The sequence below is a fragment of the Pinus tabuliformis genome, chromosome Q, assembly GCF_031772625.1.
Source record: "Pinus tabuliformis cultivar Carrire ecotype Pingquan chromosome Q, CPIR1, whole genome shotgun sequence".
NCBI classification, from domain to species: Eukaryota; Viridiplantae; Streptophyta; class Pinopsida; order Pinales; family Pinaceae; genus Pinus; species Pinus tabuliformis.
In genome coordinates, this window is record NC_142296.1 from 1,015,322,555 (window position 1) to 1,015,343,770 (window position 21,216).

Genomic DNA, 21,216 nt, shown 5'->3' on the forward strand with positions numbered 1-21,216 from the left:
TGTGCTTTGTGTAGCCTTTTTGGTCAATTTGGAGACAAAATTGAAGGTTTTAATGAGCACTTGGCAGCCAAATTCGTGGGAGAACAAGGGAGAGGATTTGTAGGAAGGTGTCCCCTTCATTTATGGGCCCTTACCTCGAATTCTCCACCATTAGCTCGGAGTTCAAGGGCCACCGAATCAATCAGCACAAGGGCAGCCAAGCAAGTCAAGTAGGACTGCTGTTAACTGCAAGTTTTGGGCAGCCGAGTCCCTAAAGTTTAGGAGGACTGTTGGGGTCCTCAATTTGTATAAATAAGAAGGCTTAGGGCCTCATTTTGGTTAGCTAGTGGTTAGTCATTTTGTAGCTGGTAGTTAGTCATTTCATAGTCTTGTTGTAGTCATTTTGTAGTTCGATTTTTAGGCAATAGATTAGCTTTGCTTTCAACTCATTCTCAAGCTCTCCTTGTGGACAGTTTTGATGTAACTCTTCATTTCTTGATCAATAAAGATGAATCCAGTTTTGAACCAGCAATAAATCTCTCTTAGGAGGCTGTAGCTCTTGGGGTTGGGCCCATCTCAAGTGCCCAGTACCTCCTTTGTTTATCTTTATGTGTGTTTGCTGCGTTCTTAAAATAAAATCTGCTCTTTAAATTTAAGTCTTGCTTTGTTATTTAGGTTGCTCTTGATGGTTAAAGTAGCTTTTTATGTTTAGAATATATTGGTAGGAGTTAGTCATGCATTCAGATATTTTGGAATGTTCTTGCTCACGTGTTGTACGTGGTTCTTGTTATAAATAAAGCTGATGTCCATTCTTGTTACTGTTAGCTAGATCATATTAGGGTAGCATAACTAGATCTTTGTTTTCTTTCATGTCTTTGTTTGTTCAGTTTGAAAAACCACTTGCAGAGTACCTATTATCCTTCTCTATCTACCCATAATCCATCTGATAATCTGCTCCAACCCTTAGTCCATGATTCGTACCCTTCATTTGCCATACTTTCCCCACCTTGCCCTAATTCCTACATTCTTGTGCATCATCGCTTCCTCCATCCTTGAACAAATCCAATCGCTCCTTAGCCTCATCCACCAAGTCCTAGGCCTCTTCACACCCCTATTTCACCTCCATAATCATTCCTCCATCTTTTCCCCTCCATCCATGCTCCAAAATCCCATTTCGAAACATCCTGTAGAAGAATTACAAAACATCCTGTAGAAATCCTGAACATCGTGTAAGACCCCTGCAGACTTCCTGTAGAAGCTCATAAACACGGTTTCTTGGCAGCCAAACTTTGTGAGACTCTCTGGAAGGGTGTTAGGGACCCTTTAGACCCTCTCTGAACCTTCCCAACCTTTCCCAAGCACTTCTCCTCCTTGATCCACCTCTGCACAGTGAAAAGCTAGTTAAAAGCACATGCATGATAATTCTAATAACTTAATCAAAAATACAAAAAGATGTTTTCTTCAGATAGTGATAACTTAGACACATGCATTTTACCTTCCTAGAAGTAATGGCATCTCTTTCAGTAGTTTGCATGCTCTCCTTTGATCAGTAGGACTAGCTGGTAGAATTAGGGTTTGCTAGGGTTTGCGTTCCTTTTTGGCTTTCATTTTCTTTCCGCAATTAGATTAGCTTCCTTCGAGTTAGATTTCATCCATCAATTAAAAAGCTTCTTCTAAGAGCTCATAGAAGTTGGCTTAAGCTCCTAGCGGACTTGTGCCAGCTGACCAAGTGACAGCTGCGGCAAGAGCTAGTACTTGTGCATACATCACCGTCGCTTCCAAGTTTGTTACGAACTACCGGGTTGATAAAATTAAAGAAGGGAGTTCCAGGAGTTGTAGCATTATTGCTACAATACTGGGGCCCACCATATTTTTGGCGCCGTTGCTGGGGAAGCGTCAGAGTATTGGTGATTGTCGCTTTTCTTCTATTTTCCACTACAATCTTCTGCTAAGTAGTTTATTTCATTTCCATTATGCAATTTCGTTTCTGCAAAAGTAGATTAGCATTTCCCGCTTTCATAGATTAGCATTTCAATTCCACAATTTCATTTATGCAAGCGTAGAATAGCATTTCATTCCTGCAATTTCATTTGAGCAAGATATATTAGTCCTTTCCTGCTTTCATTTCAATTCCGCATTTTCATTTTCGCAAGATAGTTAGTTGCAGTTCAATCTATTTCAGTTTTGCAGGTAGAAGTAGAAAAAAGCAAAAATCAACCAAAAATATTTCATTTCATGCCTTGTGGGAGTAGAGATAAGTTAGAAAAATATTTTCATAACACCCCCCTTTGCTTCACACAACCAACCTTCTCTCTTCTTCGATGGCTGTAACTAAGAAGAACCCCTGGATGGACATCAAGGCATATTTAAAGAACCTCTAGGGGAGAAGAAGAAGAAAACATTCCTCTGGAGTGAATGGCTACAAGCAGAAATGTTGGGAGCAGTACCTTATCCAAAAATGAATTTGCAAATCAGATCGAAGATTTCAAGAGTGATATGAGGCAGTTTCTTGCCATGCAACTAGATACCTTGCGGATCCAAAAGAAGCAAGAAGAAGCCAAGAGGGCTTTGGCCATTTTTTGTCCTAGGTGCACTAGAAAGCATCCTAGGAACAAATGTCCAATGCACTCTCCAGAAGTGTGTTTCATTTGTGAAGAATACCATCCTACAAATCAGTGCCCTTCCTTACCCAGAATCAAAGTTTCATATCAGAGAGCCAAAGGAGCCACTGAATCACTCTATTATATGAACCAAAGGAGGCCACATGCACCTAGATCTTATCAGCAGGAACTGCAAGGGACATCTGAGACCTATGATGACCCCTATCAAGCCACTTTCATGCCTTCTTGGGGCCCCCCTGCTCATCCTTCCTGGTTCACACCTCCTCCTTGTTCCTTCATAGATCCATATTATGCCCAACCAACTGCTCATTCATTCCACTCTTATGCTCAGCGACAACCTCAGTGGAATGCACCTCATCAGGGGTGGAGGCCCTAGTACAACACTCCTCCCACTTCTTTTCCTCCACCACCTGCTCAACCGCAACCATCACCTCCTCCTCCACCAAGGCAACCCCAAATGCCTGCCCAACCACAATGCCATCCACCTCCATCTCAATTTCACACCTCCACTCAACTACCCGTACCATTTCCAAAGCCATACAATGGAGTAGCTCAACCCAATTGCAAAGCTGAGGCACAACATGTGCAAATGACTCCTTTTGAGCTCAATGATGTTCACCAAAGCTCAGGAAGAGTGTTGCAAAACAGAGATTATATTGACAACATTGAAGGACCAAAGGAAAAAGAAGATTCCAAAGAGGAGATCAAAGAACCATGGGCTGCACTTGATGAAGAGAAGAGATCAGAATCAGAGATCGAGAGAGTTCCTTCATGGTTACCATCAAATCCTCCATGTACTCAAGAGAAAGATCAGCAAAAAGAGGAAGATGAGAAGGTCATGATAGAAGGTGACATGAAGAATGATCCAGATCAGCAAAAGGACCAAGGATATCAAAGCTATATTGAGATATGGTTTCAGAAGGTGACTAAGTTGCAGCGGTACTCTCTTCCTCAGCTATGTTTGATCCCTTCAAAGTCAGATCATTTGGTCTCTAAAGTCCGGATAGTTGTCCAAGCATGCATTTCGAGCCTTCACATCATTTTTTCTCTAATCTCGATGTGCACATGGCTCCATTGGAAGTATTCTTATACTTGAAAATGATTTTGTTTTTCAAGTAGGGTAGGGTAGAAGAAAAAAAAAATGAAAAAGAGAAAAAATGAAAATAAGAAGAAAATAAAAATCTAAGGTGAAAACCTCCTCAGAGGCGCCTTAGATTGGCTCATTGATTGAAAACCTCCATGAGGCGGTCAATGGGTTGGAAAGAAGAGAAAATAAAAGGGAATAAGACCCTTGGGTGAAAACCTCCCTTGGAGGCGCCCAAGGCAGGCAATTAGGGTGAAAACCTCCATGAGGTGCCCTAGTTGTTTTTCAAAAAAAAAAAAAGAAGAGAAAAAGAAAAAGAGAAATAAAACTAATTTCCATTGGCTAATTTCAGGTTGCAACAAGGACATTGCAAGGCAGGAGGATCACTCACAACCAAGTCCAAGGGAGTTTTGTGCCTTCTACAGGAAGTTCTGTATTTCTACAGGAAACATCCTGTAGAACCTTCAAGCGAGCCAGATTCGATTTTGGAAGGGAATCTAAAGCTTGGAATCTATTGGTTATGCCTGCAAGCATCCATGTTTCCATCCCTCACCCATTTTCCATCATTTCTTTTCATGTCATTGTGCTTCTTTCCTCAAAACTGTGTTTTCTACAGGAGGTTCCTGTAGGAACTACAAGAAGTTAAAAATGGATTGAAAAAAGTGGTTTGGTGAACATGGTAGCTTCCTCAAGGGTTCAGAAGTCCTCATGCAATCTTCCAACTCCTCCTTCATCATCTCCATACCTGCATCACAGCCCAAATTCATTTTTCATACCATGCAACAAAAATGCAAAATGCCTTGAAGCAAAAATACCTAGAACAAAATTTGTTTTTGCCATAACTTGAAAACCATGCATCCATTTGAAAAACAGTTTTATGGGGAATTGTACAAGGGTGATGGCAACATACCTGAGCATTTTCAGCCAATTCCGGTGCACGATTTCCAGGAAATTAGCCTCCATCGCCATCAGCCATTTTTGAATTTTCTCCATATCCGTGCATCCATTGATCACGATTTTGCTATGGGAGGTGCATAATGATGATAGGAACATGCTCAGCAAGTTTCAGATCGATCCGGTTTACCGTTTGGGAGCAATGGCGAAAATAAGTTCTGGTCTGGTGAAAATTCAGCAGCAGCAGCTTCAAGGTGCAGATCTGAGCGTGGAAATGGACTCCTGCAACATGCATCTGGCTAGAGGACACCTGCACAAGGAAAACAACCAAAAATTAGCAGCCAAGCCACATGCAATCAGAAAAACCAATGCATGCAGCAAATGACAGGCCATAGCAGCCATTTGACTTCAGGTACGTGACTAAAACTTGTTCCTCTGTTGCATGAATCTAATTGAAGAAATGCTTAAACAAATGGAATGGTGGAATTAAGGCACGAATATGGCAACATTGAGCCGATAGTTCCTTTTCCAATTCTCTAGCAATCAGCCAGGAATCATGCAACGTACGTGTTAGTCAACTTACATGAAAATTAAAAATAAAAATAAAAACAGACAGTGGTAGAGGCTTTAACTCCAGTGCAACTGATTAACAAGAAGAGGACATGCAGCTCATCACAGCACTGCGTCTGCATGTGTCCACGTACAGTTGGCCACTTCACTCTCTCACGCAAATCATGCAACAATTAAAGGCGGCTCAGCTAAAACTTATGAATTGTTGTTCATCTGCACTTTCCACATCCTCAACTGAAGTGTGCACAATCGGTTAATTGGTTCTCTATCATCAACTCATTGATGGTTTTTTTATTTCTCTCCGAAGTGGTTGCAATGATCATGATGCGAACATTGAACCGTGGAAGTTTAATGACAACTATGCTGCTATTATGGGTGTTTATGGGTTTCTTTGCAGGGTATGCATTGTCACGTCTATATCAGATGTTCAAGGGCACAGAACAAAGGAGGAACACACTGAAGACAACATTCTTGTTTCCAGGCATTTCCTTTTGCATTTTCTTTATTCTCAATGCACTGCTATGGGGAAAAAAAAATCAGCTGGTGTAGTTCCTTTCGAGACTATGTTTGCCTCGGTCCTTTTATGGTTTGGAATTTCTGTGCCATTGGTCTTTGTGGGTAGTTACTTTGGCTACAAGGAACCTATAATTGAAGATCCAGCGAAGACCAATCAAATCCCCAGGCAGATTCCAGAGCAAGCTTGGTATATGCAGCCCATTTTCTCAATAACAATTGGAGGCATTTTGCCTTTTGGAGCTATATCCACTGGACTGTTCTTCAGATTAACTTCAATATGGCTGCATCAGTTCTACTGTATATTTGGGTTCTTGTTCATTGTCTTTGTGATCCTCATTGTTACATGTGCAGAGATCACCATTGTCTTGTGCCACTTTGAATTGTGCAGTGAAGATTACAACTGGTGGTGGAGATCTTATTTGACTGTTTCTATGCATGCCTTTGGTTTGTGCGGACAATATACTTATCAGTGAAGATTGACTGAGGCTCTGCACTCTGTCTGTGGGAGCTTAATTCCCTTTTTGACAGTCGAGTTTGGGCAGCAAAAGCATTATAACCAAGGAATTGGTATAGTAATATATATGTCTTTGATAGAAATCTGTCCTTTTTTTTATGTGCCCACCTAATACATTTTATCCTCTGCATTGGTGATAAAAGCACCATTCTGATTTAAACTATGGATGTATTCCTACCATTCTGTTCCCCAACTACTTGTTAGCCCCAAATCCTTTGCAGTTTGCCATACTCATGTACCCATATTGATGTTTAGACTGACACACCTGAGAAATCCTATCCTGAGGATCAAAAGAGGAAGACATAAAACAACAGTCCCTTTCTGCTCGAAGCATTGAAATAGGGCAATCTCACCAAACCAGACCAACCAGCTTACATCCTTTTTGGAGCAACTTGAGTGTGGCACAAAATTGAAGAAAGGAAACACGCAGAGGCAAGAGAGAAAGGCAGTGGTAAGAAGACCCAGGATATGCCATCACAGGAAAAGCCACAAGAACAACAAAAGGAAGCAAGAAAAAGGGCCAAATTGTTGAGGCCAAAACTGTGGGAGGAATGAAGGCACAAACACCAAAGGAGAAATGGTTTCAAACACGGGAAAAGAGGACTAAAAATGTCAAAACAAGTAGGGACACACCCAAGGCAACCACAACATAGGTCAAGGAGAAGGCATCTTTAGTCAAGCAGGCAAAAACAATGAAGACTATTTCTACAGGAAGCCAGAACTCAGCTACAGGACTTTCTACGGGAAGTTTGGAAAAAGGGCAGCAAAAGGAGAAATCGGCCGAGATTTTAGCTAAGGAGGCAGCACCTGTGTTGGCCACCCTAAGCACATCCATCTCCTCCATGAACACTCATTCTTTTCAGGGTTCAGACACAATTTAGTCATGGTTCAACTTTCTACAGGAAGTTTTGTATTTTTAACAGAAACATCCTGTAGAAGCCTTTGGGTAGGCTAGAATCAATTATGTAGAGGGATTTGAAGCTTGAAGACTGTTGAGGAGACATGAAACCACTCTTTTCTTCCATCCTCCACTGGTTTCATCTCCTTTCGCCACCATTGCTGCCATCAAATTGAATATACTTGCACACTCATACCAAGGCTGAGAATTCACTAGGAAAAGGAACAGCCAGTGGGAAGAAGCAAAGAAGCATGGTTTCATAACAGAAAAGAGGACATCACTTCAGAAGCTTGGCATGACAAGGACTCCACCAGGGCCATCAAAGATGAGGAGAGAGATTGGTTGCTCAGAGGATGAGCAACACTTTCAGTAGGGGGGTGATGATGAGCCCCAAAAATGGATAATTATTTGGGCTCATTCAACCTCCTAATTCGACTTAATCCACCATTATCATTAGTTTATTGCATGTTTTTGATTATATTTATGCTAATAGAGTGAATTGGGTTAGTCATTATGCTAACAAGTCTAATGTGTGCTTTGTGTAGCCTTTTTGGTCAATTTGGAGACAAAATTGAAGGTTTTAATGAGCACTTGGCAGCCAAATTCGTGGGAGAACAAGGGAGAGGATTTGTAGGAAGGTGTCCCCTTCATTTATGGGCCCTTACCTTGAAATCTCCACCATTAGCTCAGAGTTCAAGGGCCACTGAATCAATCATCACAAGGGCAGCCAAGCAAGTCAAGTAGGACTGCTGTTAATTGCAAGTTTTGGGCAGCCGAGTCCCTAAAGTTTAGGAGGACTGTTGGGGTCCTCAATTTGTATAAATAAGAAGGCTTAGGGCCTCATTTTGGGGTTAGCTAATGGTTAGTCATTTTGTAGCTAGTAGTTAGTCATTTCATAGTCTTTTTGTAGTCATTTTGTAGTTCGATTTTTAGGCAATAGATTAGCTTTGCTTTCAGCTCATTCTCAAGCTCTCCTTGTGGACAGTTTTGATGTAACTCTTCATTTCTTGATCAATAAAGATGAATACAGCTTTGCACCAGCAATAAATCTCTCTTAGGAGGCTGTAGCTCTTGGGGTTTTGCCCATCTCAAGCACCCAGTACCTCCTTTGTTTATCTTTATGTGTGTTTGTTGCGTTCTTAAAATAAAATCTGCTCTTTAAATTTAAGTCTTGCTTTGTTATTTAGGTTGCTCTTGATCGTTAAAGTAGCTTTTTATGTTTAGAATAGATTGGTAGGAGTTAGTCATGCATTCATATCTTTTGGAATGTTCTTGCTCACGTGTTGTACGTGGTTCTTGTTATAAATAAAGCTGTTGTCCATTCTTGTTACTGTTAGCTAGATCATATTAGGGTAGCATAACTAGATCTTTGTTTTCTTGCATGTCTTTGTTTGTTCAGTTTGAAAAACCACTTGCAGAGTACCTGTTATCCTTCTCTATCTACCCATAATCCATCTGATAATCTACTCCAACCCTTAGTCCATGATTCGTACCCTTCATTTGCCATACTTTCTCCACCTTGCCCTAATTCCTACATTCTTGTGCATCATCGCTTCCTCCATCCTTGAACAAATCCAATCGCTCCTTAGCCTCATCCACCAAGTCCTAGGCCTCTTCACACCCCTATTTCACCTCCATACTCATTCCTCCATCTTTTCCCCTCCATCCATAATCCAAAATCCCATTTCGAAACATCTTGTAGAAGAATTACAGAACATCCAGTAGAAATCCTGAACATCGTGTAGAACCCCTGCAGACTTCCTGTAGAAGATCATAAACACAGTTTCTTGGCATCCAAACTTTGTGAGACTCTCTGGAAGGGTGTTAGGGACCCTTTAGACCCTCTCTGAACCTTCCCAACCTTTCCCAAGCGCTTCTCCTCCTTGATCCACCTCTGCACAGTGAAAAGCTAGTTAAAAGCACATGCATGATAATTCTAATAACTTAATCAAAAATACAAAAAGATGTTTTCTTCAGATAGTGATAACTTAGACACATGCATTTTACCTTCCTAGAAGTAATGGCATCTCTTTCAGTAGTTTGCATGCTCTCCTTTGCGTCAGTAGGACTAGCTGGTAGAATTAGGGTTTGCGTTCCTTTTTGGCTTTCATTTTCTTTTCGCAATTAGATTAGCTTCCTTCGAGTTAGCTTTCATCCATCAATTAAAAAGCTTCTTCTAAGAGCTCATAGAAGTTGGCTTAAGCTCCTAGAGGACTTGTGCCAGCTGACCAAGTGACAGTTGCGGCAAGAGCTAGTACTTGTGCATACAGCACCGTCGCTTCCAAGTTTGTTACGAACTACCGGGTTGATAAAATTAAAGAAGGGAGTTCCAGAAGTTGTAGCATTATTGCTACAATACTGGGGCCCACCAACTAGTAAGAAACCTTCTCTTTCACATTTGAGGGTATTTGGATGTGATGCATATGTACACATTTCAAAGGAGGAAAGAACCAAGGTGGATAGTATATATGAAGGGTTCATTTTTATTGGATATAAGGATGGCTTAAAAGGTTATAAATTTTTGAGCCCAGAAACAAGGAAGGCCTTGTAAAATCAAGATGTGGTGTTTATATAGGTGAAATATGTTATTAAAATGAAGTCCTACCAAAGGAACTTGAGAATATAGAGTTTGAGGTAAAGGAGGAAGAACTAGACTCTACAATAGAACAAGAATCAGAAGAGGAAGAGCCACAAACTCCAGTTTTGATAAGATCAATTCGAGAGAGAAGGAATTCAGAAAGGTATAGTCCATATTATTTCTATTCAATTTTTTCTTTATCTATTACTGATGATGATCCTAGAATAGGCAGGGAGGTAGTAGATTCAGAGGATGGAAAACTCTTGAAAGATGCCATGGTTGATGGAATGACATCTTTGGACAAAAATGAAGCTTGGGATCTAGTGGAGTAGTTTAGCTGGAAGGAAGCCCATTGGAAGAAAATGGGTGTTGAAGAAGAAGCTGAATGTAGAAGGCAAGCTGGAGAAATACAACAGTTGGTAGAAAAAGGTTATTCCCTCGTGCCAGGAATTGATTTCGGTGATATTTTTTCTCCTATTCCCAAGTTATCTTCTATTAGATTACTTTTATCTGTTGTTTCTAATTTCTATTTTGAGGTAGAACAGAAGGATGAAAAGGAAACATTTCTTCATGGGGATATGGAAGAAGAGATCTACATGAAGCAACCTGAAGGCTTTGCGGTGAACTATAAGAAAGAACTGGTATGTAAGTTAAGAAGGTTTTTGTATGGGTTAAAACAGTCACCAAGGATGTGGTATCATAAATTTGATACACATACACACATGGATATATATATATATATATATATATATATATATATATATATATATATATATATATATATATATGTATATGTATAAATACATATGTATCTATATATATATATATATATATATATATAGATATATATATATATATATATATATATATATATATATATATATCTAGGGGGGGATTTCAGATTGAAACTCTGTATAAGATTCTGGATAGCAATGTTATTGATGGATGCAACATTTCTATGGTTTCTGAAAGTGAAGCATAAAAATTAGTGGTCTTTGGAGACAATATGATTAGATGGCATCAAAGGCTTAGACATATTGGAGAGAAGGGCCTTCAAATAGTTCATGGTAATGGTATGGCAGAAGGTATGTCTAATTTCTCTCTGGAGTTCAATTTCTGTGAAACATTATGTATATGAGAAGAATAATCGAGTGAGTTTCCCCTTTTTTGATAAGAGGGAAAATGGGATAACCTTCATCAGCGTTGGAGGATAAGAATCCACATGAGGTATGGACCGATAAGAAACCCTCTCTTTCACATCTGAGGGTATTTAGATGTGATGCATATGTACACGTTCCAAAGGAGAAAAGAACCAAGTTGGATAGTAAATCTGAAAGGTGCATTTTTATTGGATATAAGCATGGTTTAAAAGGTTATAAGATTTCGAACCCAAAAACAAGGAAGGTTGCATACAACTGAGATGTGGTGTTTAGAGAGGTGAAATATGTTATTAAGCATGAATTCCTACTGAAGGAACCTGAGAAGATAGAGTTTGAGCTAAAGGAGGAAGAATCAAACTCTATAGGAGAACAAGAATTATAAGAGGAAGAGCCACAAACTCGAACTTTTAGAAGATCGATTTGAGAGAGAAGGCATCCAGAAAGGTATAGTCCATATTATTTCTATTAAAAATTTTCTTTATCTATTACTAATGATGATCGTAGAACTGGTACGTTGGTAGTAGATTTAGAGGATGGAAAACTCTAGAAAGAGGCCACAGTTGAAGAAATGGTATCTTTGTTCAAAAATGAGGCTTCAGATCTGGTAGAGTTGCTCGGTTGGAAGGAATCCCATTGGAACCAAATGGGTGTTTAAGAAGAGGATAGATGTAGAAGGAAATATGGAAAAATAAAAGGCCCTGTTGGTAGAAAAAGGTTATTCCCTAGCGTTGAGAATTGATTTTGGTGATATTTTTTCTCATGTTTCCATGTTATCTTCTATTAAATTACTTTTATATGTTTCTGTTACTTTTTATTTTTAGGTAGAACACTTGGATGTGAAGAAAACATTTCTTCATGGGGATATGGAAGAAGAAATATACATGAAGCAACCTGAAGGATTTTTAGTTCAAGGTTAAGAAAGAACAATTATGTTGGTTAAAAATGTCTCTATATGGGTTAAAATAGTCGCCAAGGATGTGGTACTAAAAATTTGATACATATATATGGGGACTTGGCTTCACCAGATGCAAAGAAGATCACTATGTGTTTTTTAAATTAATTGGTGACCATGTTATTTATTTGGTCTTGTATGTGGATGATATGTTACTGATTCGAAATAACAAAGAAATTATATAGGATTTAAATACCCAATTGTCCTCCAAATTTGACATGAAGGATCTTGGTGCTGCAACCTATATTATGGGCATGGAAATTAAATAAGATCAGACAAAGAGGAATATTTGGTTAAATCAAAAGAAGTTTGTCGAGAAAATATTGAAAAGGTTTAATAGGAAATTGTCGGAGGTTCCAATTCCTATATGTGTAAAGTTTTTTTGTTTTTTTTTTGTTTTTGGTTTTTTTTGTTTTTTGTTTTTTGTTTTGTTTTTTGTTTTTGTTTATTGTTTTTTTTGCTTTTTGTTTTTTTTGTTTTTGTTTTTTGTTTTTTGTTTTTTGTTTTTTTTTTTTGAACAATGTCCTATGACACAAGAAGACAAAGAGGAAATTTTCCGTGTTCCATATGCGAGTTTAGCTCGTAGCCTGATGTATGTAATGGTATGTGCTAGACTAGAAATTGCAGATGTAGTGGGAGTATTGAGGAGGTTTGTGTCAAAACTAGTGAAGGAACATTAGGAAACAGTGAAGTGGGTTTTCAAGTATTTGCATGGCACTAATGATTATGATTTGTGCTACCAAGGAAGAGCAGGATTGGACATATTTTTGGACATCAATGACTATGTTGATGTAGACTAGGACAAATATCTAGATCAAAGAAGATCTACATGTGGGTATGTGTTTAACCTATTTGGAGGAGCAGTCACTTGGATGAGAAAGAGGTAATTTGTAGTGCCACTTCCGACTAGAGAGGCTAAATACATGGCATCCACCCATGCAAGAAATGAATAATTTTAGCTGTAAATATTGTCTTCAAGTATGGGGTTGGTACAACGAGCTATAAGGATAGATTGTGACAACCAAGTGCAATTTTCTTGGTAAAGAAACCTACTTATCATTCTAAGACAAAGAACATTAACGTTCAATATCACTTTGTGAGGGATATGGATGAGGACACAAATGTGTTGCTGGTAAAGATGGACACGTTGATGAATGTTGCAGATGCATTGACAAAGTCTGTGATCACTGAGAAGTTTTCTTGGTGTATAGAAACAATATGCATTGCAGGGCTGGACCAATGACTAAGCTCTCTTGTGACCCGCTGTGTGGAAAGAAAATAACAAGTGGGAGAATGTTAGGTGTTTTATTAACTTTTATTACATGGAATTTTCACTGAGCTTGTTATAGAGACCTCCCCCTTGGGGGAACACCGTCCTCTATGTTTAATGAAACCTACAACCAACATGACTGTTGAAATAAATACATACTCCCTATGGGGATTTATAACTTATCTAGATGCCGTATTTACAATGATCAACCAACAGGGAAGAAAACCAACATGACAACATAACTACACGATAACCATAATGACATGATACCCATACCACTTATTGGAGCTTTATAACATAGCTCATGGCGGTATTTACATTACCAAAACCATCATACCAAAACATTCACTCAAGCAACAAATAGAGAAGGATACATAGCCCGCATATGATCAACAATCTCTCATGTAGCTTCATCAGGCGTGCTTCCATTGCACCTTAACTTGTTTGATTTCTCAGTTCCGGAGCATGAGCATCTTACTCTACAATATACACTGCCATTTTGGCTGGAAAGTGTGTGATAGCCCCCCTGCATAGGGTCTGGGGCAGTGCCCCAGGATTTTTGTTTTTATGTGGACCCAAGGATGGGGGGCAAACCCAAAGATGTTGGGAAAACCTACCCATGGTTTTGCGCATCAGTTTTGCACATGGTTTTGGACAGGATTTTTTTCTACCCATGGTATTTTGTAGATCGAGTCAAGGAAACTATGGTTATGTTATAAGCTAGGTTAATGGATTGGGGTTTATGAATGCTTCGATATGTATATATATGTATTTTAACATTAAAAGGAATATAATGAAAAATCAATCTAGTAGTCCCAGTTTTGGGATCCAAGGGAAAATATTTGTGTGTATTTGTTTTATGTTCTGGCCATTGTATATATTCTATTTTAAGAATCTGTTTATGGTAATTTATGTACATAGTTAAAACCTACATTGGCCATTCGATCTCTTTCGGATTCAAGGGGATGCCTTCATTGTTGAGGGGTTTTTCTCAGGTCTCTGCTAGACCCTGTTTAGTGGGAGATATATGGGATTGATTATTGTGATGAAAGAATATAGTGAACAGTGGAAAGATAGAGATCAATAAATTTAATGGTCATAGTTTTGAGTTGTGGAAGTTCAAGATGGAGGATGTTTTAGTGGACCGAGATTGGTGAATTGTTGTAGATCTAGTCACAATACTGATAGGAATGTCGGTAGAAGATTGGGTGGAGTTAGATTGGAAGGAAAATGTTACAATATGATTGTGTCTCTCAGATTTAGTAATGTTGAATGTATCAGGGGAAGCTATAGCGAAGGATTTATGGGTCAAGTTAGGGACTTTGTACCAATCTATGTTCTCTAGTGAACAAACTGTTCCTACCAAAAAATTTATATAACCTAAGGATGAATGTTGGAGACTTAGTGATAGAGCATCTAAATGGATTTAATAATGTGGCAAGCCGGTTGTTATTTGTTGATATAAAAATTTCATATGAAGATAAGTTCATCAATTTTCCATGTTCTCTACCATATTTGTGGGGTAGTCTAGTTGCTGCAATAGCTAGCAATACAACTACCTTGAAGTTTGATGAAATAGTATCATCCTTGTTATCAGAAGAGATGAGAAAAAAAAATATGGAGAGCCAGAATGGAGATTCCTTGTCTGTATGAGTAAAGTCCCAAAACAAAAAAAAAGATAAGTATTACAAATCCATTTGGGCACATCACTCCAATCATCCAGATCAATGTTTTAGGGCTCATCAAACCCTAATTTCAGTTGCTACATGCCCTAAACAAGTCAACCTTTTGAATGCCTCCTTTGCAGATAGTTTTATGGCCTGAAGACATCCTGAAATGACTTCTAGTGGGACCAGTGCAGGTAGGCCCATGCAAGGGTGTGCTACATAGCAGTTAAGTTCATATCTTTTCTTATCTTCTGGATCCTTGTAGAAGATTCCAACACTTATCATCTCCTATGAGCTCGAAAATGGATGAGGAATCAGTTAAGATACCTCCTAGGCTCTCATCCATTCCTCCATGGAAATAATTCTAAGTATGGAAGGCCATTCAATACCCTCATCGATGACAAAACCTCCTCCATCTTCCTATAAATTGAGCACTCATCTAAGTGATCAAGGGTTGGACTTTGATGAATTGTAAAGAGATAATGTTAGATTGAAAATTGAGACTATCATAAGTGTCATTATGCTGCAGGAATAGCATGTTTATAATGTGATGTGGATGGAACCAAAGCTGGAGGAGTGACTTTGAATCAAGCTTCATGGTTGTAATTCTTCCTTCTATTCAATAAAGTATTTGTACCTTTTTCAATATGCTTATCTTGATATATGATGCTTATATGTGTGAATGTATTTGATTCCATTTAGTTGTAATCAATAGATCTTTTTCTTTGATTGGTTCTTTGTATTTTTTGATGTTTACAGGTACTTCTCAAGCATGTTAAGTACGGGAAGGAGCGACAAGACTGATACAAAGGAGACAAGAGGAAAGTGAAAGTACAAGTAGGTCCTCTCATTCTCTTTGTCTTATCTATTGTTTATAGAGAAAGGTGAAATTGCTTTAAGATGTTGTTCTAGATATAGCTACTTATCTAGGGAATTAGTACGTATCCGTAGATACCAATTTATTCATAACAAATTGGTGAATCCATTGGGGAACGATCATTGTTCCAAGTAGATTATCACATCCTAGGACACTCCATCAAACCTTGCTTCCTTTCATTTATTGTATTTCATCCTTGTTGAAGTGAATTTTTGTCAAAAACTTTGTTTAGTTGCCCCTTCAAATGGCTTACTGTCACCAGCGTAGGCTTGTGAGGGACACAGTGCACCGTAGCACACCCTTGGCTTAGGGACAGTGCTCAGAAGCACACTGTCTCCCATTTAGGGTTGCGCTAATCCTCCTTGGGTCATTTTTCCACCTTTGGATAGGGTTTTTTCACCAAATTTCTTCTGTTTGATTGCTTGTTGAATGATCAATGAGTGTCATGTCTCTGAAATCAAGCTTGTATCTCCTTTTCTAGCCCTACTTTGACTTGATTGATTAATGTTTTCAAATTTATTTCTTTGTCATTATCAATTCATCGTCAAAGTTATATTATAGTCGATTATTTTTTCAAAAGAAAGTGTCATAAATGTCTTCTTTTCCTTCGAAACGGAACTGTCGTAAAGTCTTCTTTCTTGCAAAAGGATCGATTGATTATATGTGGATTAGTTTCCATTTGTTCATTTAAACATTAAGGGAATTGAAAAGAAAAACTTGCATTGTGCATTGAAATTGTTTTTGTGTGCTCATAGGAATAGTTTAGGGAAATTGCATTATATGTTTGCTTTGTTCTTTGACTAAAAGAATTTGATTGCTCTATCCCTACTAGCTAAGGTTTTCATTGTTAAAATTGAATGAAAAGAATGCTTATCATATTAGTTGTATTCTAGTAATTGAAAGCATACATCACATGGTGAACCTTGAAAGGAAAATCGTTAATAAGATCAACTTAAAATTCATATAAATTAACCTAATGGATCATTGTCACCTAACGCAAAACATTTAGAGGTTCTAGGTTAGAGACGTGTTCCGGCATTGTAAAGCATAGCAGTTGTTGCTAACTTGTCTGCAATACATCCCCAGTGTGCTACCTCATTCCATGTACGTGATTATATCGTAGCTCATCCACATACCTTCAGGTATATAGGGTGGTGTTACAGTAGGTAAAGTATATGGGAATGCTCTCACTATGCAGTTTTGCATTATACATTGCTAATACTGATTGGGCCTCCACGTACTTTTGGGTATATATGGGAGGACAACACTAGGTTGCTATCCATCCTTAGGTAACTGATTCGTTCTCCTTGTACACTGTGATACACCAAACATGAAATTCGGGGAGATTTCCTTCCCATACTTCTCGGTTCATCGGGAGGTATTCTACAGTTCACGGTTACTTGGTAATCCTTTTGCCTAGATCATCCCTATTTTTTTTTTTTTTTTTGATTAAAATAAATTTAATTGACCACGGATAACTTCCTCCACGCTCACTCCTTAGTTGATATTAGGTTGAGACATATGGTGACAAATCCGGAGTCCACCGATCAAGGAATTCCTTTTGATGGGAATCCTAGTCCTTTTCCTCCTTTCAAAAATATTGGTGCTCCTTATATGGCTACATTGTCCCTTTCGGGACTTACCATTTTCTTGCTAGTATGGTTGTTTTCAACCTCCTTGGTTCAAAATGTCATGATTTCTCCGCAATTGAGTACTCCTCCAACTGGAAAAAGTCAACCTCTATTTGATCGTAAAGTTGACCCTTTGCCTTCTTCCTCACTTGTTTCTTCCTCCCCTTCTTCCTCTTCGCCTGGTGAAAGTATTGGTACTAGTAACCAGGGGGCTAAGAAGAAGAAGAAAGGGAAGAAGAAGAAGAAGAAGAAGAAGAAGAAGAAGAAAATTCAGTAGGGGGGCAACCAAGCAACCATTGCTCTGAATGCATCTTCTGATGAGAAACTGTCTGATGAGCCTCACAAAGTTTGATATCCATGAAAAAATTGTACGGGAGACCAGCTTCTTTGAAATTGTCCTGATATTCCTCAGATCTTAGAAGAACAGTCTTATCGATCACATCATCATGTGTCATCAACTGCTGGAGATCATGCTGGTGACACACCATCAACTAGTGGTAGTAAAGTTCATGGAAATAAGGGTGAAGTTAAGTTTCCCTGTAGGTTATGTGAAGGGAATCACCCCATTCACCTTTGTCCCTATCTGGATGAAGCCAAAAAAGTGTTGGATAGCCATCCTACTTCACTACAGCGACTTCCATCTGGTTACAGGAGACTATCCCTTAATGCTTCACTAGTTGATAACGTATTTGACTCAAATCAACCATCGGTCAAACCCACTCTCTATGAATGTGAATCCCATGAGTCTATACCTGACCAATCACAGGTCAAGGAAATAGTGGACACAATTTCACCTTTAGTTAATCATACCTTTCCCAAAGAGAGTGAATATGATACCACTCAGGTTCTTTTCATTTCTTCAGATTCCAATGAGCTTGGAGGCAACCCTCCTATTCCATCAAGACAGAAGGAAAATCCTTCGGCTCTCATAACTCAAGGTGTTAATTCTTCTATTTCTATGGTACCCCCTCCAAGTAGTCTGGTCACTTCCTTCAATTGGAATCGACTGACAGGATGTCATCTTCCTTCTTATGTGCCTTTCCAGATCATAGTACAGGTTTGTAATATGGTTGTACCTGGCACTATTATAGATGAAGGTGGATCAGTGAGTATCCTTTCCTCCACTTCTTGGCAAGAACTCGGTTCACCACCACTTGTGCCTGTTACCCAAAATCTGTTGGCTTTTCATAGAGGAACCTATCAACCATTAGGGATCCTTCCTCAGTTGCCTATTACTTTGGGGGGAAAAATTGTTTGTCTCAATGTGATGGAAGTACCAGGCCCTTTAGATTACAATTTACTTCTTGGGCGCGACTATGTTTATAACATGGGAGCTATTGTTTCAACACTCCTTCGAGTGACATGTTCCCCGCATGAAGGCAGAATTTTCATCGTTGACTAGCTTTCATTTCTCGGTCCAAATATGGCTTCCAGTCAACCAACTTCTCTAAATGGCGCTTTTGTCCCAATGGTATCTTCCCCACCACGGGTCAATTATGTGGAAACCCATTCCATGCCTACATCAACTGACAATCAATTTCGTGATGTTGTATGTTATGTACTAGGGGCATTGGAACTAGATCTCAGCTTCCTTGCTATGAATCCTTCCAAAGCATTGTTCTCCCGTCTCACGAGAACCTCTTGGAAGTCATGACCTCCTATGGGTCGTGAACAAAGGGTATGAGGATAGTTCATAGTCTTGTGTCAACCTCGTTAAAAAATGAAATAAAGGGTATGAGCATAGTTCCTTGTCTTGTGTCAATCTCATTAAAAAATGAAACAAGGTCCCCTACAGCAAAGTTCCAATCTGAGTCTTTGATTAGATCTCATAAAATCCCAGTCGAGTCTTTCACTTGATCTCATAAGCGAACCTTCATTCCATCCACGTGATAGCCACGAGTAGTCTACTTAGGTGAATGCAATGAAGCTTGGGGGTCATGCACCTAGAATCGAGTCATCATGCTTGGGGCATGTAAACCAATCTCAAGCATAGTTTTTCATTTTAAGGTTGTGTAAAAATGAAACTGAATTCAAGCATAGTTCTTCATTTCAAGCTTGTCTAAAAATGAAACTAATTCCAAGCATAGTTTTTCATTTCAAGCTTGTGTAAAAATGAAACCATTTCCATTTTAACCCTCGTGATTGCCATTCTATTCGCCTTTTCCATCAGATGAGCCTTGTTTTTTCTCCTTCCATCACCACTATCTGCTTGGTTGATCATACGCTTTCACTTGCTTATTTTACCCTTTTTGAGGAACAGTTGCAATCAGTGGTCTTATTAGCCAGCCTCTTCACATAAATCAACATGTTTTGAGAAGTTCTAACATCACCAGAACCAGTTGCTATCCTAGACACCACTCGTTCCTCAAAGTGGAGTCCTCTTTAAGCTCTTTTCAGACTCTCTAAATATGAAAATATTGTTGAGCTCTTTTCCTTTTCAGCTCATTAACAAATTTCAAACGACATCTACTTAGTATAAGTTTAACCCTTTTTCGGGCTGAGATAGATTATTTACGAAAGAGGAATACATTGACTGAACATGGTTAATAGGTTCTCTCTTGTATTGTTTTACGCTTTTTCGGGCTTGAGAGAAAAATCTATGAAAACTAACTTGTGCAGTTTTCTTTTCGTCCCTTTTCAAACTCTCTAAACATGAAAAGGACTGAGTTATCTTTGTTGTTAAACTTGTTAAAACATCAAATAGTGACAAACTTGTCGATCATGACAAGACCAAGTTTCACCTTCACTAGACTTGTTAAAACATCACATAGCGATGGATTCACCTGAAGGGTGAAATTATACAACAAGCATATGTTATCCTCCTCAAGCTTGATAAAAATAAAGAGGTACTGGTTAGCAATGATTGGGAAAAATGGGAAAAGGGGTAAACCACTTTTGGTAGCAGGTTTCTTTTGGACATGACACATTCACTTCATCACCCTGACTATTTGGGTTGGGTTATCAGTTGATGGTTATCATACTGTTGGTCTATCATACCATCGATCACTTAATTTTGGGTCAATGCTACGAACTCATTTCAGTGTCATTGACATGTTCAAGAGAAGTCATTCAGTCAAAATTCATCCTTTGCAATACCATAAACCTTCACTTTCATGACTGCCATTCCTGAACCTTTTGTCGTCAGTCACATTTTATCTCCAAAATCATTACACTCATTTCATGTCGTTGGTGTGGGATACATCAAGGCCCTCCTGCGACGAGTCACTTCTTGTTGAAATCATCTCATTATCCAAGAAGTTGACTTACAAACACCCTTCCAATACCTTGAGTCTTGCATACATTAATGGCAAGTTTTTCACTTCCGGCGATAGGTTGACATCTCGGGCCTTCTACCAAAAGACGTTGTATGGTGTTTGAAATAAAAAAAATTCATTCACACCATGCAGACTGTACTGCAGTACCTTGATGATCATTATCATTATCAGTGATTTCTCTCACGTCTGTTAACAGCTTACATCATTGGTTGGTAATCATATTGTGTCTTCCCATGTTCGACTTCAGATCACATATTCACATGCTTAGGCTCGTACTTGAGCGAATGATTGAACAAGATAGAAGAACCTGGATCTAGTTTCATCCATCTGGGCTACGATTTCAGGAGTACTAAATCATATGTACAATGGCTTTACATTCATAGTCATTCCCATCATGGGTCTATATCTGTATATGACTGTTTATGTACTTGTAATGAAAGTTTATATGCTGAGCATGGGTATGCCTTCCCTCAGCAATTCATAAGAAAAAAATAAAAATATCATTATATTATGTATTGTAATTGATGTAGCTCACCAAACACTTCGGAACCTCCTCATCACATCGTAAATCATTTCAGTTGCTACATGCCCTAAACAAGTCAACCTTTTGGATGCCTCCTTCCCAGATAGTTTCATGGCCTGAAGACATCCTGAAATGACCTCTAGAGGGACCAGCGCATGTAGGCCCATGTAAGGGTGCGTTGTAGAGCAATTAAGTTCTTATATTTTC